Source organism: Drosophila yakuba, chromosome X, assembly GCF_016746365.2.
Source record: "Drosophila yakuba strain Tai18E2 chromosome X, Prin_Dyak_Tai18E2_2.1, whole genome shotgun sequence".
Lineage (NCBI taxonomy): Eukaryota > Metazoa > Arthropoda > Insecta > Diptera > Drosophilidae > Drosophila > Drosophila yakuba.
The window spans coordinates 8,692,404-8,719,507 of NC_052526.2; the positions used below are offsets into that span (position 1 = coordinate 8,692,404).

Genomic DNA, 27,104 nt, shown 5'->3' on the forward strand with positions numbered 1-27,104 from the left:
GTGTTTCAGTGCACTTGGAAAAGAGGAAACTTTTCAAAAATGTGTAAAAATAATTACTTTTTGAAATAGGAATATACGTAGGAATTAATTCAAAAACTTTAAGAATTGTAGTATTGTATAATTGTAGTATAATTGTTGTATATTGTAGTATAGTATAAACATATTGAAATGTTGATGAAAAACATGAAATACAGAATGTAGGATAAAAGTAAAGACTTTATGACTTCATTATAACTCTAGCAACAGTATTTATTTTCTCGCATACTGCACAGCATTTTTGCAGAGTGTGTCCGCATAATTCGACGTTTGACTTTGTTTCGGTCAGTGGTCGGGAGTGGTTCTTATTTTTGTTGCTCGCGTTGCTGGCCCGCGATATTGTTTTGTATAACGGAATACACTTTGAAGTGCATTAGCGCGTAATTGATTGAATTGAAGTTCCAGTTTCAGCGGCTAACACATGCGCTCCCGCACACACACACACACACACACATGCACACACACGGACACATAGTCACAGGACGGCCATTTTCGTTTATGGCACTCTTTGTATGTGCGTCGCATAGTAAAACAGCTTGGTTGGCGACCAAAAAGCGAAACAGGCATGGAATTTAAATTATGTGAGCAAGCTGGAGGAAAAAACAAGTAGGGGATTAAAGGAGTTGGCTAACATCGGCAACAAAGCGTTAACATTAAACGCCATTTGATGTTTTCGTATTCGCCTTTTTTTGCACAACTTGATGCTTTTGCAAATGGCGAAAATGTCAAAGGAAATTGTGTAGAAATGTTGATGAGTGGAGATACTTGCCATGCCCCCTTGATTTATGTGATTTCTCGGCGGCCAGCACACCGCAATTCAATCATCTTGTGTCATGCGAAAGATTAATAAAATGAATTTAAAATTATTTTTAAGAGCCAGCCAGAAATTCAAGTGAAAAGAATATTGAAAACCTTAGTTTAAATTTTAATTCAATCAAAAATCCAGCTATACAGCGCTATTTTGCTACAAAATGATTTCAAAGAAACTCCAAGTCCATTGAAATTTTAATAATTTCACAGGTGAAAAAGGTGAATGAAAGGTTGAAAAACTATTTTCAAACCACTGGACCCCTTTAAACATTTGGTTTTTGATTAGATAAGTTCAATAAACTAATTCCAAACTTGAATCAGCTTTTCTTTTTAAATGTAACTGAAATAAGAACAATTTTTAGTTTACATTTCCAATTACTCAAAAAAAACTCCCAGATAAAAGCACTTGGCTGCAATTCAGGCCTTTGTAAACAAACGCTTGGCCAACTTTCTTTTCTCGAGTCTTTTCCCTCTTATTTGCTAGAAATGCCAGAAAATCGCCACAAATTTTGCCACATATCTAGGCACATACTCACATGGATAGCTTAAGTAATTAAATTGTGGGGTTAATAGATCCAGCATCTCGTATTCTTTATTCGTATTTTTTTATCCATTGAATTTGTAGACCCAAAAGCCAAAGTCAGCTGTCAAGTATAAATAGTTCAAAATACAAAAATAAAAAAAATGCAAAGAAAAAGAGGCGAGATGAGCTGCAACAGTTTTCACAGAAAATAAATAAATAAACCAACTTCATAACAATTTCCACTCGGCCTGAGATTGAAAATCGATCGATGCGGTTGATAGAGTGGTCGAAGGAGTGAGGATGCTGTTGGTGTTTCTCCTGTCTGTCATCAAATCTGAATATTTTACCAGTTCATCATTTCCACTTTTGTGGGTAAAAAATGTGGGAGGCAAACACAAACACACACACACACACAAAAACTCACATACACATACACACGGCACACAAAGGCTGGGCAAAACCTAAATATAAATAATTAAGGTAATTCCTTTGCCTGGATGTGCGAGTTTGTCTATGGACGAAAGACTCTTAAAATGTCATCAGAAAGGTGAAATCAGCAGACACTTGCAAGCATATCCAGTGTCGCAATGGAAAAACCCAAGTAAACTCAATTAAAAACCCATTGATAGCGAGAAGGAGCAGCAAATGCCTGCATTTATATAGTACGTACGTAAAATATTATGTGAGTACATATAAGATGGCAACCCATTGAGGGCGGTAACCGACTAACCGAACATATGCTCGATGGTATTATTTATAACTGAGCAGATTGACGAAGCATCCACCATATGGTGGCCCTAAAGTCGTTGAATCCTCCTCGCATCCATAAGGGAGAGTAGAAGGGGCCAGACGGGAGGGCTACTGTGGGAGGATTTGCGAATGCAAAGTTGATAATAATTAGATTGATTACAATGGGATAGGTTCGGAAAGGGATTGGGATAGGTATAGCTGTAGGGATGGGGATAGAAATGGTGATAGGGATATGGATGTGGTGTGGCATGAAATGGTGTATATCCATACATTTGCTGGGCAGCAAAGAAGATTATTCGATGAACACTCGCGCCAACTGAAGAAGGAACCAACTAAGCTGCACTTGGGATTATGCCCAGATGCACAATATTTACTTCAGCTTAAAATTCAGACATAGCACAAAGTTGAGTTCCCCTTCGAAAAGTTTGGTGTCGGATATTGTGTTAATAATTTATATGCAACTTTTGTTGTTGCAACTATTTTATTTAAGTGCAGGGTGGGAAACAAATTTATCCCTAAGCCAGATTAGATAGTGGGTTGCTTAATTGAAGCAAAGCAAATTGCTTTCCCAGGAATGTAAGTTAACAATTAGATTATTAAAATTGGCTTACACGTATAAATAAAATATGAGTAAAATGGGCACCATTTACAGTACACCATACCACATGATCATTTTTATACAAGAAATTATAAGAAAACCCTTTGTAAATATTGATAATCTTTCACAATTCGATTTCCTGTGTTTCCGTCCAAAAGTAACCAGGTTCTTAACCATAACATTGGAAATAATAATCCAAATATGGAATGGCGTACCTCGTTAAGCTCGTAATTAAATTTCCAATCGAACTGTGTTTTCAAAAAAAAAAATTTAATTTTTTTCACATTTTTTGTTATTTTTGATGATGATTTTTGAATATTGGCCAAAAATTGTTTTTCTGTTATTTTGCGACTATAAATATCAGTATTTTGATCACAGCATTCGAAGTATTGGTCCGAATATGAAATGGCATACCTCGTTGAAATCGTAATAAAATTTCCTATCGAACTGTGTTTTCAAAAATAAAATTATATTTTTTTCACCTTTCTTCCAATTTTTGATGATGATCTTTTGCCAAAAATCGCTTTTCTGTTATTTTGCGAATATAAATATCAGTATTTTGATCAGAACATTCGAAATATTGGTCCGAATATGGTTTGTCATACCTCGTTGAGCTCGTAGTAAAATTTCTAATCGAACTGTGTTCAAAAATAGAGATCCTATTTTTGTCACATTTTTGTTAGTTTTTGTTGATGTTAAAAAAAATGCGAAGAATTAAAAATTGTCTAGACTCTCAAAAAGTGATAGGGATTATTTGCAGTGGTAATAGGCTGCACTAAACTGTTATTCTTTTCGTTACATATATGACAATTTTTGTACATCTTTGTAAGAATTTAAAGTAGAAAATTGTTTTAGCGCTTTAAAGTGTTCCTAAAGTTCTCGGCCCTACGTCCTTTAATGTACATTGGAAGCAGGATACCAGCGCCACCTCCTCCTGATCGCCCGGCCCGAATGACCTCCGGCTGAAATGCAATGGCAATCGAGGGGCGCGATGACATCGGAGGATGTCAGGGATTCAGATGCAGGCGCCGTGGCAAGTGATGCGTGTGGTAAATGCTGCAGGACACCCCTGCACATCCTGCATGCATCCTGGCCGTCCTGCTCGTCCTGGCCACTTTTCCAGCACTGTTCGTTTATTATACCCGTTACTCGTAGAGTAAAAGGGTATACTAGATTCGTTGAAAAGTATGTAACAGGCAGAAGGAAGCGTTTCCGACCATATAAAGTATATATATTCTTGATCAGGATCAGTAGCCGAGTCGATCTGGCCATGTCCGTCTGTCCGTCCGTCTGTCCGTCTGTCCGTCTGTCCGTCTGTCCGTCTGTCCGTCTGTCCGTCTGTCCGTCTGTCCGTCTGTCCGTATGAACGTCGAGATCTCAGGAACTACAAAAGCTAGAAAGTTGAGATTAAGCATACAGACTCCAGAGACATAGACGCAGCGCAAGTTTGTCGATTCATGTTGCCACGCCCACTCTAACGCCCACAAACCGCCCAAAACTGCCACGCCCACACTTATGAAAAATGTTTTGATATTTTTTCATTTTTGTATTGGTCTTGTAAATTTCTATCGATTTGCCAAAAAACTTTTTGCCACGCCCACTCTAACGCCCACAAACCGCCCAAAGCTGCTACGCCCACACTTTTGAAAAATGTTTTGATATTTTTTCATTTTTGTATTGGTCTTGTAAATTTCTATCGATTTGCCAAAAAACTTTTTGCCACGCCCACTCTAACGCCCACAAACCGCCCAAAGCTGCTACGCCCACACTTTTGAAAAATGTTTCGATATTTTTTCAGTTTTGTATTAGTCTTGTAAATTTCTATCGATTTGCCAAAAAACGTTCTGCCACGCCCACTATAACGCCTACAAACCGCCAAAAACTGTGTTTAAGACTCTCCTTCTCCCTTCCACTAGCTGAGTAACGGGTATCAGATAGTCGGGGAACTCGACTATAGCGTTCTCTCTTGTTTTTTTTTGCAACGGCATCGGGCCTCAGACGGGCACGCCATCGCTCGTTACAAATCATTTTAATGCGGTTACATGCCGCCACTGAAAATGCCTCACCTCCGCAATCCACCGACCATCCTTGGTCCTTTGCTGGCAGGACCTCTGTAGCCACCGCCGCCCACAACCGCATCATGTAAATAAAAATTATGAAAAGTTGTCGCGGCAGCGCGTGGCAAAATTCCACATAAGTATGCATTTAAAAATAATTTATGGCAAACGAGAAGGAATGAATCAGCGTAGTATGGCGATGCTGGGCGGCCGGCGGTTGGATCGACGGAGTTTCCTTTAAATGGACACAGTCGGCAGGACAAAGTGCGCTTAATGAGGCTCAACGCAACAACATGCCGCAATATGCTGGGCGAAAAGGACGTGACGTTAAAACACTCACACTCACACTCACACACAAACACAAAGACAAGCACAAGCACACACAATGCAGAAGGCAGGAGCAAAATAGCAGAAGCCTTAGCATTTTCCAGCTGGTGTCCGCTTATTTTTCCCTTCATAATTCCAGTGAAGAATTTTCCCAACAGCAGCACTTAAAGCCCAAAGCAGCAGCCTGTCAACCGGTGTGTGCGAAACGCCATGGGCTTTCTGGGTTTCTGCGGTCCATCAGGATCAACGTTTTGGGATTAATTAATGATGCCGAACGTCCTACAGTCCTGCTGTCCGCCATTCGCCATCCGCCATCCGCTATCCGCTGTCCTTTTGTCCGTTGTCCGCTCAAGCTGGTCCGTATGAAAAATGCGCATAAAATATGAGCGTTAAATATTTATAAAATCCCACTACACATGCGTGTCCAGCAACGTTAACTGTCATTGCAGTTTTGCGGCTTTTTAAAAATATGACCACCACCGCTCTTTAAGCGGCTCTCCTGTTTCACTAAAGTAGGTAAAAGTCGGGGGTGGGAGGCGAGAAATCCTTCCTACTGAACACTGAATATGGCATACGGAACACTGAGTACCGAGTCCTGTTTGTCCTGGCAACGTCCGTGGCCTAGAGCCGCCAGCGTAGAAATTACATTACATTTTACAAGCGACAAGGGGCGTTGTGCCCGGGACACCGAGGCCATCCAGGCCAATAACAAACAACTGGGGGCGTTCAGTTTCGCTTCAGCCAGCTCGCCGCCTGGCAGCATAAAAATTTAAAATATTAACATAAATTTTTACAATGAGGCAACAATTTGCAGTCGGGACGAGGAGTCAGGAGTCCCCAAGTGCTGGAGGTGGTGGACAGTGGGCGTGGCGGTTGGATGGCCTGGTGTTAAATATTTTGTAATAAGCATAATAAACCAAAGGCAAAAACAAGCTCGAAATTTATTCACCAAGGCAAGGATATACTGTCCAGGCTTGGCAAGCGGGCTATGAGAGTGTGTGTGTGTGTGCGGTTCTGGATACATCAGACTGCCAGATAATGGTTCAATTATTTTTCCGCCCTATTTAACTGCAAGTAAAACGGGCAGCCCCGTCTCCTCCTCCTTCCTTCTTCTCCACCTCCTCGGACGACCGATTTTCCACAATGGGCAGCCAACCTCAACGCTCCCGGATATGTTGGACAATTTTCCGGCCATAGACGAAAGGGAACCGACGTGCTGCACACTCACACTCACAATCACACACACATACACACAGACATTTGCCACCTCCAATTCTCGGACCCTCGGAACCGCAAAAATTTGTCACACGTCATATATGCCCGGCCACGCCCCCTGCTTTCACGGGACAACGCCCAACCGCCCACAATTGCCGGCGATGTGGAACAAAGCGCTTTATATGCGCCATTGTCAGCCCGTTAAATGCGACTGCTGAATTGGTTTGCCACTGCTCGTTCAAAGGACATTCCATCCGTCGCCCCCCTCCAAAGAGGACTTAGGTGAGACTGGAGGAAGTCCATCATAACTGACCTTTCAAACAAAAATCACCTGGATATTTATGCAATGGGTGTGGAAAAACATCAATGGTGGGTTGGTTTTGGCTATCGTATTATTTCAATTTATCAAAGGTTTGAATAGTTGAATCCAAACAAGTATAGTACTCGTTGTCTTGCGAAATGAAATTTTCACTCCATAGTTCTATAAATAAAACATCTATGTTATCGATAGTGCAATTCGCTTGTTCGCTTGACAACCCGAACTAATTACAAAATTATTAATGATGTTGATGGGCAATCGAAGGCTTCCAGGACACACTCATTCCCCTGTACAAATGATTTGGAAATGCCTAGGCATTTAACATTAATTAACATTAATATAGCCATCCTGTCACGCTGTGTGGGCAGTGCCACTTGAGTCCTGGCAACTGGAACTGGGGAGCTGTGGATCCGGGGCCCGATGCTCGAGGCCTTCGAGACCTCCTCCTTGATAACTCAGTTAAACAGCTTATGGGCCAATTTAAGGGCCGCAAAGTGTTGAAACGCAAGGACTCCCTCCACAGGACACCACTGTCCTGCCCCCGCAGGATTCGCTGTCGTTTCCTGTGTGCACTTTTGAAATTCTTTGCGGATACAGAAATTTAATTTCCTTTGTAGCATTTTTATTGCTATTTATTATTATGATTATTATGTAGCACTATAGACATTTTGTCGGCCCCGTGTTTGCCGGACTCGAATCGACTCGACTCGACTCTTACTCGACCAGGACCGGCCGTTATGATGGTCATAAATTTGTTTGCTCGCCCAGCTCATTGTGCTCCGATGGTGGATGTCGATGGCGATGGCCATGGTCGGATTCGATGGCGATGGTGGATGTGGATGTGGATAGTCGATGGCGATGGCAATGGCGATGGCGAGAAGGGTTCGATATGCAAACAACAATATTTGCGCAAATTGTTTGGATCCCCGCTTGGGGGGCTGTAAAATTGATGCCCACTGTTGCTTCGCCTGATTATGTTGGGCATTGTGTGTCCAACTGCTTGTAAAACTATAAAGTTGCATGATTTATCTCAATACGACACTAAAGCCATGGAAAATGTTCAGCCCTGTGGAAGCAGAAGTGGCTTCACTACCAAAAAATGTTGACAAACTTAAAATCTTTCATTTCGATACATTTACTATAATATTGGTGTCCAAAATTCATAGGCAAACATTCACCACAATTACACTTTCAGCGCTTGAAACTAATTGGATCCACATTATGATTTAATTCTCTATTAATTTTCATTAATTAATAATCTGCGGATTTATTTCATTTTTATGTTGGCTTTTACCAGTTGCCCAAACATGAGCTTACTATCGTACAAATTGTATAATATTTTTTGTTGTGCTGGCATTGTTGAATAACTATACTATGCAGCTAATCATTAACGTAAAGCTAAATAAACATTGAATTTTCCCAGTGCAAAGGCGTGTTCGTGCTTTTGGGAATTTCCAGAATTATTTAAGGGATTTTTCGAGTGTGTTTTCTTGCCGGCGGCTGCCAAGTTGGGTGCGTGATTGCAAATCTTTTTGCTAGCTAAACCCCTTCACTCATCTCGACAAGTCGCCCGCAGGCACTCTAAATTAAACCACAAAATATTTCGCATATGAATATTCCAGGACGGACATTTTTGGGATCTCGCAGCTTGAGTCGGTTCATAATAATTCCCATTCTAATTTTTGTATTCTGCTTTCCTTTCAGGACTCAAGGATCCAAGGACGGGTCCGATCCCAAAAATCGAGCATACGGAAAAACGTTAAAACGTAAAAACCACAAGAGCTCTGCAGTCGGGTAAGTTTCAGACCATCGGGGAGCGGCCTTTGGCTCGATAATGAAGTTGAATGTGTTGACAAGTTTATTTGCTTAATTTTGGCTCGGCACGCCATTTTTGAGATTCCTTTTTGGCGGCATCAGCGGCGATGTCGGTGGCGCTGGCAGATTCGGTGGCGTCGGGCTCTTGGGGCCCGTTTCCCGAAAGAGGCCGCCGGGAGCGGCGGCCTCGGTCCACGTTCCCAGTTACCCGAGTTCCCAGTTACCAAAGTTCCCAGTTACCAGAGTGCCCAGGTTCCAAGTCCCAGGTTCTCAGCTCCCCGGGGTGGCGGCATAATACACACTCGACTCGGGGCGTGGCCCGCTGACAGGCGCCCTCCATCACAATGATGATGAGTCGTTGATAAATACGAAACGAGGTTATGTACACTTTGGTCGCGGGCGTCGTCTGAAAACAAGTTCAATGCGAATCGCGAGGTAGAGTTAACCAACCAAAGGTCTTTAGCGGCAGGTGGGGCCTTTAGTCGACCTAAAGGGGCTTGGTCCTTGAACTCGCTCATTTCACTCACACGTGAAATCGCAAATAAGTGTTTGCTTTTTGCTTAAAGTGTAGACGGTTTTCAAATGCATGTAATGGATATAGTAGTTGTTTAGTTTTAGTTTTGTGCTAAGACAAATTTATTAAACGCAGACAAAGGCTATCATAGGAAAAAACCAAACACGTGGTGGTGAAATCAAAATGCGAGCAGAGCTAGTACTTTTTGCATTCCAGGAACCGCCACACCCACTCGGCATCCCCCACTCAGAAACTGAAATCCACCAACTCATCGCGCCACCTACATCTCAGCCCTTCAGCAGCCCCTGTCGTTGGCTTTGTGCGGCCAATTAGAGCGTTTTGACGCCGCCTCGGGTCACTTTGCGTGCCATTTGCTTATTTTGCTTTATGCATTTCATTTCCCAAATTGCGGTCATAATTTTGTAGCTCACGGCCTGCCCTTTGTGGTGAATGGGTTTGCTTGATTCGCTCTTCGCGTTTGGCAATTCAAAATTACAAATTAAAGTTTTCCATATTTGCAATGTGACTTATTCTTTGAATAAATCTGAATTACTAATTATCCATCCCATTCGTTGCTTTCAGCGAACGTTTGGCAATTATTGAAAATATTTAATAATTATAAAGAAGTGCAACAATTTATATATAGAGCATTCATCAGGCTGCTAGCTTTACGTAATTGTTATCGGCCCTTTTTCTCCGTTTGTTTGTGAAAGTAATAAAATAATTATTAATTATGAACTGGCATAAGCACACATTTACGTACATGAAGGCTCTATTTGCGGCGTGTGTAAATATTTAATTTAACCATTCTGAGAACTAACCTGGCAATGGCCAACGAACTTGTTCGCTTATCGATTGAAAGAGGGCCTTACCTAAGAGACCAAAATTAAAAAAGCCCGCTTACAAGGCATTGAGAGCAGTGCGTATGAGCATCACGTATACGCCCCGATGTACCACACTTTTTCTGCTGACAAAACGAGCGGTTAAGGGAAAGCCGAAAGGCCAATTACTTATGCCAGTGGTAAAGGAATCCAGGGGCGCATTAAGTACACAATGCACTTGGTGCTGCTGTACGTCTGTACTTCTGTTCCTGTCACACAAGCTGGCAGGATCATCTGAGGTCCTGGCGAGGGCGGACGTAACTGGCAACTGGCAACTGGCAACTGGCAGCTGCATATATTAGCCAAGTTTCGCCCTTGCTCTAGGACCCATGCTCACGTTTTCCCGCGCAGTTTGTTACACTTTTTCCTGGCATGTACGTACACTTTTTCCTAACATGTACGAGCAGCTAGAAACTAGGAATCCGAATCCGAATCCAAATCAGAAACAGCCTGGGCACGACGACCGTGAATGGGAGAGGCCTCCATTTCCAGGGTGGCCTAGTGGCAGGCACACCCACATCACCACGCCTCAAAGTTCGCTCAACGGAAACGGAAATAATTTGTCATTTTATTTCTATTTTATGATTATTTATTTTATTCTGGTTCTGGCCATGCTTCCACAAGTTCCACAAGGATATTTGTGCTACCGAAGGGAGACAGCGACTTACACACTTGCTCACACATACATTAGCATTAGTTTTTGGCCACGCTAACGGACTTCCGTCAGCCGTCAAGCGCTGGGGCGACTTGCCTTTCAAGTGCCACAAATTGTTGCATGCTTTGCGGGGCCTGTACGTTCTCGATGTCCTTTTTGCTTTGGTGTCGGCACAGTGGGTCCTTCTGACTGATTTCAAAGCATTTATGCTCAAATATACCAGGGTGCCAAGAAAAGACACTTTAAATTGTGTTACTCTGAATTTAGTGCATACAAAAACCTTAAGCCGTAGGGTTTAACGTTTAAAATTGTAAAAATAACTATGTGTACACTGTATATACATACATTCACCATCTATTCAATTTAGCATTTACATTTCCTTTATTGATTCGGCATACCAATAATATTTGCAATTGGCTTTTAAACAATTATATTTTTTCTTCTCTGCCCGTAAAAGTGTGGCACACAAAATGAATGCATATATGTATATTTGAAGTATTTGAAGTATTTTAGAGTTGGAATGTGCAAAAGGGAATGATTAAATCGCTCTTTATTCCAGCCATGACTATCTTTGCTTGCCCCATAAAATCGTTTTTTGTTACATTTTGGCTGATATTTTAAGTGATTTCATTTAATTGAGTTTTCACAGTCAGGTGGAGTTTGGTGTGTACATGCAAAGGCGATTGATTAAACCTTCAAATGGTTTTGAATTTAACTTGAGCCAATCGGATTATGGGAATTTTGGTCACTGTGCGGAGTGCGATATATATATGTAAATACATATATCTGGTTTATCTGGGGGTTCCTGGCCACCCCTCCAACCTCCACGCTTTGGGACACTTTTCATAGGCTATCGCTTACTTGCGCATACTTAGTGGGCAGCCGCCAGTCGCCTTGTTGTTCATGTCACATTCCCGCATTTTTTTTTTTTCACTTTTTTCCTTTTTTTTTTTTAGCTTTGTTTTGACCACATTTTGCTGTCGTCGTCGTCGTCCTTGTTGTTTGTTGGCTTGTTCAACAATCTCGTGCGTAATTTTCACAACAGTATGTGTGTGTTTGTTGTCACTTTATTTATGGGTTCGCTTAGGCCCCAAGTTTCAGTTGTGGTTCAGGTTTAGCTTCGCATCCAGTTACACACTATGAACACTCTGGACACTCCACATCCGTATCCGCATCCAGCGATTCTGCTGCTGACCACTGATACAGTGATTTTTCATGCGATGATTAATTAACTAAAGTCCTGGCCAGTCCCGGCCAGTTCAGTCCAGTCCAGTCCGCTCAGACCATCCTCTACAGTTCTGGCCATTATTTAGGCCGCCCATAAATATTTAGGCCAGGTCTGAAGTGGGTGACTGGGGGCCTAGGTGAAAAGTGGGCGTAGTGGCGGCGTGTTTAATTTCCACTCGAGCACCTTCAACACCGCCGCTGAAAAACGCAAAGCAAATTGAAAAATGCTGAACCAAATTGGAAAGAGTCTGGCACAAAAAGAAAAAAAAGCAAATACATAACGAAGAGCAAAGCGAATTACTCTTAATGAGTTGGAAAATGCAAACAAAGAGCTGCATAAAGTTGGCAGAAATCGCACAGCCGCAAAGCAAAGTCGACTGTTGGTGGCCAAAAGTGGCGCTGAATAAAAAATAAACGCCTCCTATATATATATATTTTTTTTTCTATTTTGTCCACTTTTTTTTTCTTTTTTTTTTGAGGCAGGAAGCGCGGCCAAAGCGGCCGGATATTACAATACAAAACGAGCCACCAGAGCGGCGACGGCAACGGCGACGGACCAAAAAGGAATCAAATTAATGCAAACAGTTGAGTGAAAACTATGAGCGATGTCGGCCGGAAGGGGGCGTGCCACCGCCTCCCCTTGCCCCTAGTGAAGCGACAACTTTGCGTCGACTTTCTGGCACATTGTTTGCATTATATTTGAATATTATTAGCAGAAGAACGAGCGTAAAAAAGTGACTAAAGAAATCCATAGAGTAAAAGTCAAAGGCGATGGCGAAGGCGAGCATACCCTAGAAGTCAAAGGAATTCCTGGTACCACATTGCAGCAATGATTTGAATCCATGGAATTTTCCCACTTTGTCGACTGGAAAATGCCATGAAATATCAGTACATACTCAAAGGTGAAAAGACAACAATGCAGCCACTTTTGACCTCTGACCCTCAATTCCGGACGGGGAATCGGAATCGGACTTGGCTCCTCTTTGTGAGTCCAGTTGCGTCCAGTTGCGTCCAGTTGACAAATGCTATTGTGCCCTCTGTTAGAGTATACATAATGGATGCCTTCATTTCCGCTTCCGAATGATGTTGCTCCATGGACCCACTTTCATGGCCTTCCATGGGTCCACAAGTACATGGCGAAAAAGGCATTATTAAGTCATGATTTTGCTACTCAAGATGTAAGCAGCGATCATGTGAATTGCATCTATTTTAAAAAGCCAGATGAATCTGTATTCTCGCTGAGCTACTTATTAAATAATAAAAGATCTTGGTAAATGCAAAATACATGCTTTTCACAACATTTAATAAACAAAAACGCTCGGTAATCTTTGTTTCACTAAAAAATCAAAAAGAAAACACACATTTATGGTATTTTCTCCGTTAGCTAGAAAACATTTTATAAAAACTCTGGTATAGTATCTATACAGTAATTTAAACGAAAGTAGGAAGATTTAAGCTATCACTCATAGTTTGTGTTTCACGTTGCACTATATACACATTTAAACGATTTTATGATCTTTTTTCAATGTGTATTTCAGCGTATGTGGCAGAGCAATCAAATCGCAAGTCATGCCGCCGCTGACCAGTTCGGTTTTTGGCCAACTCATTTTTGCTGGCCACTTGAGCAGCTTCAAAGCCATGAGTTGCCAGATGCCACATGCGGCCTGCTGTTCGGCTGTTTAATACAAAAAAAAAAAAGAAAAAAAAATAGAATCGCATGGGACCATGCTAGTTGTTGGCATGAGGATGCGGATGCTCTGCTGCTCGGACTTTGGGACTGCAAGACACTGGAAGGCTAGGATGGCAACAGCTGCGGCTGCCATAGTTGAAAGCACTTAATTATGTGCGAACATTTTGTGTAGCATGCTTCAAGGCCATCGCCGAGACAGGGACACCGAGGATGAAGGATGAATGAAGGATGGGAATGAGAATGGGGATAGGGATGGGGATGCGGCCTGCCCTTCAGTGCCAGAGTCATTTATAATCGCCAGTGCTCATGGCCTGCCACGCCTACCTAAAACCCCAAACCGCCACATACCTACCGCACACCACACCACACACCGAATTTTGCGGCAAGGTCCGTCGTTCGGCAAAGGTTCTGCTCCTCCCATCCCATGTAAATCAAAGACACTTTTTGGTCACTTTATCAGTCAACAGAAATCTGATTGAGTTTTTCGGGACGGGAGATGGAGGACCGCAATGTCAATAAAGCAATTTCTGGGAGCACTGCGGCTATGAGGCAATTATTCCAGTAGCCTGAATTGCGGGGAGGTCGAAAATGTAAATGGAGGGCAGGCAAATTAAAATGTGTGACCCTCAGTGCAGCGCAAAAGTACAAAAATGACATTCAAAAGGTTTAAATTCGAAGCAGCAAAATTCACAATTTAGCTTTAAATATTGAGTAGAAGAGAAGCATTGAAAAAAGACGCCTACAAATAATAAGTGGAACAATTACGTTATAATTACTCAATAACCTTACAATTAAATTGTATTTAGTGGCAACTTTTAATCATCCCATCGTTAATGGCACGCAACTTGCAATTATAAAGTTTGAAGGTCTTTTCCTTCCTCTTTTCCAAATCTTTTTTTTTTTTTTTGACTTAATTTGTGACCTTCTGGCTTGAATTACCAGCTTATCCTGTTGCTCCCTCTTATCAAAATCTAACTTCTCCAGGGTCTCCAGAGTCCTCCAACGCAATCCAACCAAAACTCTTACCCATCTTCGCCTCCAAATCCTCGAAGTGAATCGCTGTCGCGCACATCCCGAAAATTGTGAAGTGCTCTCTGCCGTCGACGCTGTTTATAAACATTTTTATTTGCACATTTGTTTTATGGGGCATTTGCTTTGCTTTCCGGATGATGCACTTGTGCTGGCCACCATCCACATCCATCCTCCCTCGCACTTTGGGGATTCGCTTTTGCTTGCTTGCTTGTTGATGTTGCAACAGCCAAAAAAAAAAAGACGAAGGGGCTAAGAGTCCCGAGGAAATGACTCGACCAGCACATACTTCGCAAGAATTATGATGTTTAACAAAAGCATATTGTATTCTTGCAAATATTACATTTATTTTAATTAGAGACATAGAACAATTTGCCATCGTTTTGATTTCCTGGCAGCTTGGGTTTTTTCCTATATTATTCTTCTCTTGCAAAGACGAAAATGTTTCCTGTCAAAGCTTAAAATAAACTTGTTCTTGGAACTTGCTTTCCCCCTGCTAAACACAGTGTACGTATATATAGAAATATATATATATAGATTTTCCCAATCGCAATACGCCCCTCAATTCTGCAATAGTACTGGATATACCATATAATGTGGGAGGGTGAGCGATGGCCAAAAACAAGCTGTGCATAAAGCCAAAAAAAAAAAAAAGGAGGAGAAAAGGGCGTGGCAGTGCCATGCCGATGATTGTCGGAGTGCTTTATTCGATTTTGGAGACCCGGCAATGGGGTTCGTTGTTTTTTTGCTTTAATTTGCAATGGCGTGGTAAATCGTTCATCATAAATGTCAAGAGATTTACAGAGCGGATTATGATGGTATATGGGCATGGTATGGTGGGGCAATATGGTTGCAGTGGTGTAGTAAGTGCATTTAGCTACCAGTTCAGTTGTGCTCGCTGTCATTCTATTGGAGGAGAAAAAAAACCAAGAAATGTGAAAATTCCATAACAAAATCACAAGGAAGATGCGAGCTTTGAAGCAGTGGCTCCAAGATGGGGGAGACCTTTAACCTTTTTACTTGTTGCTCTCGTCCTTCGCAGGTCGCCGGGGACAGGATTAGGACCTGTCATGTCCTGCAAGCATTCTCACTGCCCCACTGCCGCACTGCCTACTTCCTATGTCCTGTGTTGCGTGTCCAGGGCCATAGTTCAATTTTAAGCATCGGAGACAGCAGAAGCATTTTTGTTTCGCATTCTTTTTGGTTGTTGATGTTGACCATGGCATGTTTGACAATTTCCACTTTCCGCTGTGGCTCACAGCCAACCGGCACTGACAGTTCTCGGTATCTCTGGTTGCCTGGTTCCCTGGCTCTCTGGTGCTATGGCTCCCAGTGTTTCTCGATCTGTTGTCACCCTAAACATGCTTTAAACAATCAAAACAAACGGCTGGCAGGCGGCAGCAACAAGAACATCAAGAACATCACATCACCCTGGCATCACGACATCGAACACACACTTTCTGCATTGTCAGTTTTAATAAATCGTCTTGTGTACGAGCATGTACTATTATGTATCACCAAAGGACAAAAAATGCAAAAACAAACTTTTGACCATCAGCAGAACAGAGCAAAGCGAAGCTAAACAAAAGATACACGAGCGGTTAGATATGGCAAAATGCATTTAAGAAGCGATGGATTTGTGGGATGGGATTCCTCAGGAGTTAAAAGTTTCAAAAAAATTAATGGATGTTCTTGGAAATAAAAGGATACAAAACGATTGCGTTGCTTAAAGCGCCTCAATTTAAATTACTTTCCGGAAATGGTTAGGCAGCAGTGGTGGGGGAAATTAGGAAATATTTATGTGGAAACTTAAAAAAAAATTCAATTCAGTTCGCTTTCCGCGCGATTACCACTTTCTTTCAATATATCCCATACCCATTACAATTGGATTCCGTGCGTGATGTTTGCGGCCTTTGGCGGCTTTGGCGTCTATTTTCATTTCTTGTCCCTCGTGGCATTTGCTGTAATTCAACTAATAAAATATTTACAATTCCCGGCATTTTTCGAGACGCTCAAAGCGTATATAGTATGAACAAAGGGCCACACAAGGCCGGAAAAAGAATGGAGCCAACGTTAAGGAACCGATGCATTCGTGTTTATTTTTACTTTCAATTTTCTGCGGGCTCCTATTTCTGTTTATTCATTTTTATACGAGTAATTCTCTATTCTGGCAGGTCTTACCAGGCTGTGCGACGTTTTGATAACGGCTAGAAACAATTTCTTATTTAACATTATCTTTCAGTCTTAACTACAAAGAATAAAGTACAACAAACTAAATTTAAGGAATAGACAAAATTCGAAAATAATGTGTGTGTTTGCATTAAAATAAAACTGTTTTAATATTTATATCTGTTACGAAATTAGAAACTTCGTTTTATATAAATCAATTAAGAATGCTGATATTCAAATTTCCTTTAGAAAATTGTGCTGGGGTATAAAAATCTTCGTTAGTCGTCTTCTCTGCTGATTTTTTTTTTTTGCCGCCTGCCGTTTAATAATTATCAACGCATTAGTGGGCGTCTCTCTTGTCCGCTTTCGCTCTCCTTCGTCGCTTTCTCCGCTTTCTCCGCTTTCTGCGCTTTCCCCACATTCTCCACTCTCTGTGGCGTTCTGGGCCAGGTTGGAAGCCTCAGGAAATGCTCTTGCCGCTTAATTATTCACGTTTTGGCTTGTAATTTCCCGAATGAAAAGGGGGTGTTGGTTGCTGGAATGAGGGGGTGGTGCGGGGCTGGTGGTGGGCCTGACACTTGTTGGCCGCCACTGTGGTTAGACGGCGATTAAAGAAGGAAGCTGCCGGAGGCCAGAGGCAGCCGCCAGCATATTTAATTAAATTCTAAACTCAGCACAAAATGCAGTCCAGATGGAGATGGAGATGGAAAGGAGATGGGAATGAAAGCGGGAAAGAATAAGCAGGAAGAAAAATGATAGAGACGGCATACAATCAGTGGTAGCTTTGCAAAGGGCAAATGCGGGGTATAATCTATTTGCATATGTATGTGTGTATTTGTACTGCTACAGCGCGCTGTGTAGTGGTGTTTAGCGGTGTGTGTGTGTGGAGCTTTTGTTCTTTACCTTTTCGCCATTTCCGGTTCTTCATTTCAGGCAAGCGCGCCTGGCATTATGCAGCGAAATATTCAACAAACATTTTCACTTCATTTCGCCGGGCATCGTTAGCAGCTGCCACGCCCCTAACAGAACGCCCACGCCTGCGCCCCCATTGTGCTGCAACTGATTTTAATTACATTTAATGCGAGACACTTTTTTCTTGCCTTCCTTCCTTCCTTTTTCTCTTTTTTTTTTTTACACTCACTGCCACCTGCTGACTACAAATTTTTATTAATGTTAAACGCTAGTTATGCCTGCGTCACGCCCCCCTCCGCCCACCAGATGGGCGAGTAGATGTCCTTCCGTTTTTCCACCCTTTTTTTTTTTGTTGTTTTATATTTTTTCTTTGCATATTCATGGCAGGCGGATGGGTCCATGTTTGTTTGCTCATCAGCCAAAGACAACTGTCGGTGGGAAATGGCTGGAGGGGAAAGGGGAATGGGGAACGGAAAGGAAAGGAAACAAGTGTTCCCTGGCAAAATGGTGGGGTAATTGCTAAGTGAAGTTTAACTGAAAGTTGTGAACACAGCGGCAGTGGCGCAGTGGAAACTTTGCAGCTAGTTGATTCCCCCGAAAGTATGCAACATTGATTGAAACAATTAAAGTAATCCCTAATCGACAGGACTGGTTTATTCTTTGGCAGGTAGTTAAAGTTCAGTTAGTGGCGGTCTGGTGGCCTGTGTGCGCAAATACACTGGAAATAAATAGTACTTAAATGCGCTCTCTATCTCTATCTCTTTGCTAGTTGCCCAATTCTGAACGATGAAATTCTTTTGAATGAAAATATTTTCTCTGTGCGCCGAATGCATTCAATTTGCTTTCACTCTGCGGTGACCGTTCATTACATTGATTCGCAGCACAGATTCGGTACCCCCCTCCCCCCTCGGTGCCTTAATTTTTGCGCTTTTTGCCCATTTAATGGCATTTGTAGTCAGTCTGGCTGTTTTTCGCAAATTATTGCCACCAATGAACGCACACACACACACATGCACACACGAACAAGTTGCTGGGGAATTTAAGGCAAAATAATGATGCGACGACCGATGGTCATCCAATGCTGGGCCAATTTTCAATTTGATTTGCATGTTCAGCGGGCAGCGGAGAACTTCCATTGGGACCGTCAACGACATCGACATCAGATTCCGAATCAGAATCAGACCAACATAAAGCCGATCCATTGCATCCATTGGAGTCATTACGACCACAATGAAAACTGGCTTTCGTGTACGTCATTTATTTATTGCAAGTTTTGTGTGTGGCCTTCTGCTGGCTTAACAGGAGGCAGGAGGCACTAATGTGCATTTCATATCCATTAAGTGACATTATGGTCCTTCAAATTCCTTTGATCTGGGATGGGTGAAATATAACCTTTTCTAAAGTGCATGAGCAGGTTTACTGCTTTAATAATTCATTGTAATCTGTGAAAATCGTGGGACTTATATCATTAAAAAAAAGGAAATGCAACTTCAGAGGGTTTAAATTAAGTTAAGCATTCACGGGCTTTTACACTAGTTGTCTCATTTCTCAATTTCGTATTCAATTATTCAATTAATTAAGTTTCCCTCGCATCAAGCTTTCGAATCAAGAGTTCAATGTATAAACAAATATCTCTTTTGTGCAAATATTTACCGAAAGTGTTACAAAAGCCTGAACTGATTACACTGAGCTGCAAAATGCGGATTTTGGAAAGTGAAATTATAGATATGTTTATAGAGATATAGGTAAAAGATATTACTAACATTTCAAATTAAAAAATCACAAAGAATTCTCGGTTAAGTCAAACAATATGCTACAATTACACGATCATATTTATCGATATAATACTCATGAGGGGTGCAAAGAGGCTTAAGGGCACATATGTGCACATGTGTGTGTGTGTGTGTGTGTTGCAGTTGCGTGTGGCGACATGCCACGCCCCCCGTCAGACAGCTGCCGCCCCTTGGCGTGTGCGTGATGGGAACGAGTTCGAATTAAATCATAGGCGGCAATTAAATGAAATGAAATTTCCTTCTCAAAAGTTGCTCGCCCACAAAAGTGTACCGAACAGTTTAAACCGAGCACACGCAATACTCAACACTCACACACACAACACACACACACACTCGGAGATAAACTGAAATCAATGACAAAAAATACAGCGCTATCTGGCCATGTGTGCGAGTCCCTGAGATGGTGTGAGTGTGGGTGCGGATGCGAGTGTGTGTGTGCAGACATACGAAGACATGGAGAAAAAAAGAAGAGTGAGTCAAGCGAAGAATTCGAATGAACAAGGAGCGAGGCAAAAGCGCAGGGCTGCACTGTAAAATCAGTATATTTATATGCAAATGGTCGCAAATAAATATTTTGTAAAATTGCAGCAAAGAGAAATTTAAAAAACTATGACTTATTTCAAATGGCATATAGCAAACCTTTTGAGCTTTTATAAAAAGGTGTTTAGGGGTGCCTTTTGAAGGCTATTTAAAGACTCTAGTGCTGGGGTTTGGGGGGTCATTTTGTTTCAGTGCTTAAGGCGTGGGTATGAGGGTGTTGGCTGTTAGCCACCATCGATTGCTTTTGTTTTCGCAGCCCGTGCCGCTGCCTTCAACCGCCTCGAACTCCGCTGCCGTGGTGTTGCTGTAGTTATTGGTATCTGGTTGCCGTGTTAATCTGCTTCCTTCCGCTATATTTGCGCGGCATATTTACGCGACGCGAGGCAGGACGTTGCTGCCGCTGTCGACGCAGCAGCTGCTGCTGATAAGTGCAGCAGCCGTGACAACGCAGTGCTCGACAAACGTGCTGACAACAACAAACTCAGCAAACAAGCGGGCGAAAGAGATACGATGGCTCAGCCCACTAACCACCCACCACCACCCACCATCAACCACCCACCGCAGAACGCCCAGAGCCCCTTAACCACCCATTATCGCTCCAGCAAGTCGGCCTTTTTATCCGTGTTGTTAGTGTGTGTGCGTGTATGAGTGTGTGTGTAAGTGTAAGTGTGGGTTGCGGCGAAAGAGGCAACAAGGCGAGTCAGCGAGCCCAGGACTACAACTCGCTTATCCTGCGAATCAGACGGTGAGCTGTTTAATTAAACATTAGGCTGGCAACTTGCAGGTTGATTGCCAGCGCGTACCACACGGCGTATGAGCGATGTGCGATGTGCGAATGCGAATGCCAGTAGTTGCGGTTGCCAGCAAGTATTTTATTCCGGAATTGAATTTGCCGACGGATAGCAACTGATTAAGTTACCTCGCTGTTAGTACGTGTTTACAAGGGGGAAACACAGAATTTAATAGTAGTTCCAATAATAGCACTTAGGGCTTTGATACTGCGAGTATGATTGGACTGCCGGCTGCCAGCGTTATTAAATTGAACCTTTTAAAGCCAAAGCTGCACTTATATTATGTCTTATTTATTGCATTATACAACCCGTTGTTAAGTAGGTAATAGTTAAGGCACTATTTATTGTTTTTCCAGGTACCAATCGTTGTAAGTAGTCTTGTTGTTGTGTTGTGTTGGTTTCAAAGGCAAACAACTGACGCTAAATATCATTCTAAAGTGGATTGCTCCTTAAAATGTTGTGGTTATATTCTCTAAATATCTGAATTAAAAATTGAATATTCCTCAACCAAAAGCAAAGTTCCCGTCACGTTTACTTTATATTACCGATTGGTTTATATTAAAAACTCTCCATTAAATGAAATTAAAAAATAAGCAAATTACTTTTGTGCGGGAAATACGGCAATTTCGATTCCTCAGTGCTTAGCCATCCGATTCCCAGCCAGTCCGCCCCAAATGTCTGAGTAATGGGATATTTCGCAAGTGAATTGGGAATCTCATTTGCTTGTTATTCATTGAGGCAACTAAAACCGCTGCCGGCTAACCAAATTAGTCGCAGCTCATCAATTTTCGTCATTAACTTGAGCGGGGTGTCCTGGGGGTCATGGCCTCAAACTGGGCGTCTTGTGCGCGGTGGGCGGTAGGACGGTGGGTCGGTGGGCGATTCTCAAGGCCGTTGGAAGCTGCGATGCCTTTGACATTATGACATGAGCACTTATGACAATACGCTCAGCCACCGATACAACGCATGGACTCATATAGGTCTACACATATACATTTATATATATATACATATATATTGATGCATTATTCATGCGGCGCTTGGGGTTTTGCGCTTTCCATTGTAGTTGCTCATTTGGGCCGCTTGTCGCACACACACATACATACACAGACACACACACATGAACACTAAGCCCACAAACATACACACACTTATGCGCACGCACGGTGTCTGCGCTTAATTACATTTCAAAGGTTATTATGTAATTAACCTCGGTCCTGGCGCTATCATCTCAAAGCTCCAATGGTGATGGAGCTGTCACATTTCATTCCAAAAACGTCTACGACTCGTCTCGAGTTCCTTGTCCTTTTTTTTGCGGACGAATCCTTTACCATTCTCCACTCGTCTTGCAATGAACTTATATACCTTAATTAATGTTCATGTTCTCGGTTTTCTTTCGTATAATTTTTTTTTTTCTTTTTTGGTTTTTTGACGCCCTTCATTCTGGTGCGTTATTCCCTTGGCACGCGTCAAAATGCAGGGTTTACATATTTCTTAACATGAACATACATCTTCCTGCGCCGTCAGAGTTTCGTGGGCTTAACAGTGTTTTCCCGGCATAATTTTCCATCTTCGCTTTCTGCCTCTGCCTCTGCCGCTTCCATATCTCTCACTCTCATTTTTGATGCCATAAAATTTTTCAAATGTTCTTCATATAAATGCGGCATATTTGCCCTTGTACCGCCCCATCCGAAGGGCGTGGCACAGGCTGGGGCACAACAAAGAGAGTCAAGGCCGTTTAAGGTATACGCAGACAAGTATATACACACATGCATATACATATATATTATATAAGCGCTGTGATGTGTGCTTAATGTTGGCGCAAAATTAAAATTGCGTTTTAAAAGCAACAAGACCAACTCGTTTTTAGGGTTCTGTCAGCAAAAGGCATATGTAATAAGGTCCCGGCAAAGGAACTTGCTTTGGGTCCAAAGTCGGGATCTTTTTGCTCTCCAGCAGCTTAACTCTGGCTTTGCATTCTGCAGAAACATTTTAAGAGGCTTTCCGAAATGGCAAAAGCAAACGAATCAGATTTTGTGCACAGCCTAATCAAATACATATGATTAAAAATTATAATGGGTATTATCGGAAGGAACTTTGAAGGGATGCTGAAGTTTCAGTAATAATAACTTTTCGTCAATGGACTCGACGACTCGGCTGCGATCATGAATGAAACTACCAATGGTTTCATGAAACTCTGACAGAAAGAGTATAGCTATTTTGTAATTCCCCACTGTGTTCTTTTAGTTTGTTTGGTAGCAGTCTAGTTTGTTTTTGGGTCGACCGGCGTTTCTATTAAATTAACAAAAATGTCTGGGCCACCAGCAACAATAACAAGGATAACAGTGGCAAATGTGAGTGCAGCAAAGGCAAAGGCAAAGCCAAAAGGCGACAAGGCCAAAATGAGTCGCATACTAATGCACAACTGCTGTTTGTCTGGTTGCTTGCTTCCCTGCTTGGATGCCTCTTGGTCCCCTAGTCCTTGCCACGCCCCTCTATCCACATTCCGCCCCCTCCCCCCACCCTTTTTCCCACTGCCAATGAACGCATTAGGAGGCAACAACAATAACAGCGTTAACTACTTAACAGGCACATGTAATACGCTCGCATCAAGAGTACCACTTACATTTTACATTTTGCATTTGCATTTGCATTTTGGATGGCGAAAGGGGGTTGAAGGGGGGCCCTAAGGGGGTTCAGGGAGAAGGGGCATTAACCCCCCCATGTTTATTTGTGACCTGTGGCCAGTTGACAATATACAGTGCCACACGAAGTGACGATGCCAGGAGCACACAAATCAGACTGCAAAGTGATTAAAGTTGTCCTGGCACCGTAAAAGTTGGCCCCAAAAGTAGGCAATAATTTTTGCACACAAATAGGGGTGGACCGTCTGCAGATAGTTCATTACTCCTCGTACATGTCGCATTTAGCTGACTGGCGGCTGGTGCATTAAGCAGCCAGTGCCGTATGCCATATGCCGCGTTTAAAAACGCGACAGCGGCAATAAACACGCGCAAAACGTTTGAAAACGCGAGGCGAATAAAGTGGGCCACAGTGGCAATTGACTAGTGACTAGCACACTTACTGATGAATGACTCTAAGCGATGGAATAATGTATTGTTTCCGTTTCCATTGTTGGCGGCATGTCTGGTCTAGTCAATATGAAACCATTTAACATTTAACATAGAACTTCCCCATTAATCATCAATTAAATGCCAAGAAATTACCTTTACCGGTAAACTGCAAAAGAATAACTTTCAGCATCTGTACTGGCTAACAATGTTTAAATAGGACGAGGCCGTGATGTAAAGAATTTTGGCCCCATTATCTCCTGTTGTCTTTGGCGACCATTAATGTTTGCTGTTTGCGTTGGTCACAAAGCCCAACAGCACACACATATGGATGTCCTGGCCATTCTGGATACGAGGATATTCTGTCCTGGTCGCAGGACTATGATAATGTTTGCCTGATGCCAGCGCACCTTCACTTTGAGTGTATTATTTGCAGCACTTTTATAATGATATCAGCACATAAAAATCGTGTTATTTGCCAACTTAAACATAAGCATATCAAGCATCAGAGAAGAATATTTTGCTCGTTCCTCGACGGGAGGAGAGCTTATAAATATTTTAGCGGTGGCTTGCCTCTGTTGTTGTTTGTCAAACGTTGTTAGTAGTGGGCAAAGTCGGGCGAATCCTGCAGGATATGCAGGGGAGAACGAGCTCAAAACGAGACCACATCATCAGCTTCAGAAGCTTCTGCTTTTGCTGCTGTTTCTGCTGTTGCTGCTGCTGCTCCTGATTCTGCATCAGCTTCTGAGCAACTGTGGCAACGTCAACAAGCGGCGGGAAATATTCACATGCATCCTCGGATTTGCCTAAGCGCCGTCTATATGTATGTATGTTCATATGTATGTATGCATGTCCATAAAGTCACACACCCGCACACATCCCAGATCTCGAAAGACCTGCGTATACGAGTATATGCATAAATATATCCGTGTGCCAGGGTGTATGCAATGCGCTCCAAAAACTATCAAGAACAGCGATGGCAAGACAATAACAAGAGCTGCAGCCCAACAAAAAAAAAAGCAAGAATAATATGTGCAAATGCCAATGGGCTGATGCGAAGGTCCTGCTGCAGGACGAGGCAATACCCTAGAATAGGTAATTCCATGTTATTAAATACTTTGGTATTGATACAAAATTATAATAAAGAATAACCATTGAGTTGTCATTTTGAGCTGTTCTATGCCAAATTATATTCGTAAAACCTCAGTTGGGTAAATGAAAGCCCTGTGTCGCCGGTCTGCCAGCACTGCCATCACTGCCACTAAGCTGTCCGCTTTCTCTTTTCCCCCTTTCCCGCCCACGCTCTTCACTTTCCCCGCTCTGGCGACTTTCTCCCAACCCTTTATGCGATGCTGGTGCTGCTGCTGCTTTCCTCCATGCGACGGAGCACACGGGGCGCATGAGTAATCTAGGCAGCTTGTGCTTTGCATTTCCGTTCCGTACCGTCTACGTCTCCGTCGCCGCTCCCCCCGCGCTCTTTAGTCAATCCCTTATGCATCCTTTCTATATACTTTTATTCCAGCAACCTGTGCTGATGCTGTTGTATGTGTGTGTGTGCTGGTGTATTTTTGGTATTTATTTTTGGCATTATTATTGCATATTTTGTGTCGCTCGCTCCTCCCTTTTTTTCCCCCTTTTTTTTTTCTCGCGCTTTACGTTAATGCGAAATTTATGCTTCATGCGCTTTTAGTTCTGCCCCGCCCCCCTCGCCACCTCGGCAGTTGCCATACCTTTTCTGGGATTTTTGGTATGCGAAAATATTTTCGCCGGCACCCTGGATATAAATGGGAGCAACCGCCCCCACCGTCCATTGGCAGGTGTTTTTCGTATGTGGGAGCGGCTGCCTTTGCCCACATATTGATATTGACCAAAAAATATCATCAGGCGCACGAGCGCACACAGTGCAAAAAGTAAGGAAATAAAAGAAGTGAAAAGAAACTTGTTTATCCTGGAAGCAGCAAAGCAAGAGAAATAGATAAACAAATACATAAATAAAAAGTGCAGGCAACAAGGGAATACCGAAATGATAAAGAAATACTGCAGGAGGAATGTAGCCAAGAAAGCTAATGACGAAGTGGCGTATACGTAATGCGGCAAGATGGGGCGTATGAGTAATGTGCTGCGACAGGTTATGTGTGTGGTTTTTGTTCCGAGGAAATAGGTTCTAAAATTGGTTACTAGTTGCAGGTACATATAAAGTAAAAGAGAGAGCGAGAAAGGAGAGAGAAACTTAAACAGCCTTGAGTCGCTTTCCTTTGATCAAAGAGAATTTCGATTACGAATGGCACAAGGAGCTGGGCTATTGATGCTTCAATAGTTTTGCACCGCCCCCACCATTCAATTCAGCGTGCCCTTCATTATATTTCTTCCGCTTTCAAAAACTTCGATTGCATTTCCGTTACCATATCCATTTTACAAATATATGTACATATATGGTTATACGCACAGCCCGCATTTTCCAAGCACTTTGGCCCCGCTCTTTGGCATCGGATCACCCCATTTGGCTCCCGCCTTAATGGCCTCCACTTGTCGTGTTTTATGCCGATTTCATTTTCATTTTCATTTGACTCGCCACGCGCCAGGGCCAAGTACCAAGTGCATGCTGTGTGTGCCTCCTCGTCGGTGAACTTTTCCACATTCCGCATTTGGAGCACACGGAACCACAGACCCACAGACCCACAAAAACACTCATGAGCAGCACCACCGGCACCACTGGCAATCGAAAAGCCCCCGTGCTCGCACCACTCGCCGCCCACTTTCAAATAATCATAAAAGAACGACGCTGAAAATTTATTAAGAAACTTGGGCACTAAAAATAGTTTCTAACAACACAGCGGTGGGGGGGTTGGTTGGGTTTTTCCAAAAAGGGGGTGGAAAATATTACGCCCGACGTTCCAATTTGCTGACGAATGCCCTTTGCCATGGGAAGGTCAGAAAAATATGCCAAAAATAACAGTAATCAGAATTTCAAAATCAATCAACAGTTTTTGCATTGCGTTAATTGCACATCGAATGGACGGATGACTCAAAATGTAACATTTTGACTGCCGGAGATTTTTAATTAAAATCTCCCTAAAAGGGGCAATATAGCCACAATTCTGGTATAGCAAAATCTGGCATAAAGTTTACAAAGTATCGCAAAGAAAGTGTTTCGATTTCAGCTATAATTAAAATCTCATGAGGCATTTAACATATTGGTAAATTCAAAATAAAAGATATATTTTTTCTAAGCGAAATATGTTTATTAAAATATTTATTGCTAAATATGCCATAGAGTATCCAAAACTTAATTAAAAATTCCAAGGACAAAGTTCAAAGTCTGGGGGAATTGATAATTGAATGAGCATCATGGGTCTCAACTCACAATGCAGAATTCAATTTC

General features: G+C 42.4%; 1 protein-coding gene across 6 annotated transcripts in view; it reads left to right on the forward strand.

Moving 5' to 3' along the window:
• Window positions 1-27,104, forward strand: part of LOC6524725 (zwei Ig domain protein zig-8) — a 135,692-nt gene that overhangs the window by 25,124 nt on the left and 83,464 nt on the right. For all 6 annotated transcript variants that reach the window (XM_015190362.3, XM_015190361.3, XM_015190364.3 and 3 more), the window contains one exon: window positions 8,340-8,429. The gene's annotated coding sequence lies outside the window, so the exon portion shown is untranslated. The remainder of the gene's footprint in view (window positions 1-8,339; window positions 8,430-27,104) is intronic.